The sequence below is a fragment of the Calidris pugnax genome, unplaced genomic scaffold, assembly GCF_001431845.1.
Source record: "Calidris pugnax isolate Ruff unplaced genomic scaffold, ASM143184v1 scaffold265, whole genome shotgun sequence".
NCBI classification, from domain to species: domain Eukaryota; kingdom Metazoa; phylum Chordata; class Aves; order Charadriiformes; family Scolopacidae; genus Calidris; species Calidris pugnax.
Genome location: NW_015091061.1, coordinates 208045 through 209853, shown reverse-complemented (window position 1 = coordinate 209853; position 1809 = coordinate 208045). Strand labels below are relative to the sequence as shown.

The following is a 1809-nucleotide window of genomic DNA, read 5'->3' as shown; positions in this document are numbered from 1 at the left end:
GAGGAGGAGGAGGAGGAGGAGGAGGGATGGGGAAGCAGCGCTGCCGGGTCCTAGGAGCCGCCTCCAGCCCGCATCCTGCCCACCACTCGGGGTAAAAAAAACAGAAATCCTGAAATTTCGGCTTTTTTACACCTTTGGGGGTTTGGCTTGTGGTTTTTTTCTACTCTAAGAACGTCCACGACTTCAAAATTTGGAGGAAATTGTGAGAGTTGTGGTCCCAGGAACGGCCTCCAGCACGGATCCTGCCCAGGGTGCTCTCAGGATAAAAAAAAAATAAATCAGCATTTCCCGCTTTTTACAAGTTTGGGGTTTTTTTCAACTTGGGAATGGTCCACGACTTCAAAATTTGGAGGAAATTGTGAGCGTTGTGGTCCCAGGAACGGCCTCCAGCACGGATCCTGCCCACCACGGTGCAGCCACTTGGGGTAAAATAAAAGAATTCCTGAAATTTCGGCTTTTTTACACCATTGGGTTTTTGGTTTGTGGTTTTTTTCAGCTCTAAGAACGTCCACGACTTCAAAATTTGGAGGAAATTGTGAGCGTTGTGGTCCCAGGAACTGCCTCCAGCACCAGGGTGCTCTCAGGATAAAAAATAAATAAATCTGCAATTCCCGCTTTTTACAAGTTTGGGTTTTTTTTCAACTCGAAAATGGTCCACGACTTCAAAATTTGGAGGGAATTCTCTGGGTTTTGGTCCCAAGAGCCGCCTCCAGCACAGACCCAGCCCAGGGGGCTCTCAGGATAAAAAAAAATTAAAAATCTGAAATTCCTGCTTTTTACACGTTTGCGGTTTTTTTTCAACTCTGAGATGGTCCACGACTTCAAAATTCAGAGGAAATTGTGAGAGTTGTGGTCCCAGGAACGGCCTCCAGCACGGATCCTGCCCACCACGGTGCAGCCACTTGGGGTAAAATAAAAGAAATCCTGAAATTTCGGCTTTTTTACACCTTTGGGTTTTTGGTTTGTGGTTTTTTTTTCAACTCTGAGATGGTCCACGACTTCAAAATTTGGAGGAAATTGTGAGAGTTGTGGTCCCAGGAGCCGCTTCCAGCACGGATCCTGCCCAGGGTGCTCTCAGGATAAAAAAAAAAATAAATCAGCATTTCCCACTTTTTACAAGTTTGGGGTTTTTTTCAACTTGGGAATGGTCCACGACTTCAAAATTTGGAGGAAATTGTGAGAGTTGTGGTCCCAGGAGCCGCTTCCAGCACGGATCCTGCCCAGGGTGCTCTCAGGATAAAAAAAAAAATAAATCAGCATTTCCCACTTTTTACAAGTTTGGGGTTTTTTTCAACTCGGAAAGGGTCCACGACTTCAAAATTTGGAGGGAATTCTCTGGGTTTTGGTCCCAAGAGCCGCCTCCAGCACGGATCCTGCCCAGGGTGCTCTCAGGATGAAAAAAAAATAATCTGAAATTCCCGCTTTTTACACATTTTGGTTTTTTTTCAACTCTGAGATGGTCCACAACTTCAAAATTTGGAGGAAATACTGAGAGTTTTGGTCCCAGGAACTGTACCCAGCACAGATGCTGCCCACCAGGAGGAAGGACTTCAGGGTGCTCTCGGATTAAGAAACCTTAAAATTTCGGCTTTTTTACACGTTTGGGATTTTTTTTCAACTCTGAGATGGTCTGCGACTTCAAAATTTGGAGGAAATTGTGAGAGTTTTGGTCCCAGGAACTGCCTCCAGCACGGATCTTGCCCAGGGTGCTCTCAGGATAAAAAAAAAAATAAATCAGCATTTCCCACTTTTTACAAGTTTGGGGTTTTTTTCAACTTGGGAATGGTCCACGACTTCAAAATTTGGAGG

At 45.2% G+C, this 1809-nt stretch overlaps 1 protein-coding gene across 1 annotated transcript in view; it reads right to left on the bottom strand.

Annotated features, from left to right (window-relative positions):
• Window positions 1-1809, bottom strand: part of LOXL1 (lysyl oxidase like 1) — a 62337-nt gene that overhangs the window by 17045 nt on the left and 43483 nt on the right. The window lies entirely within an intron of this gene.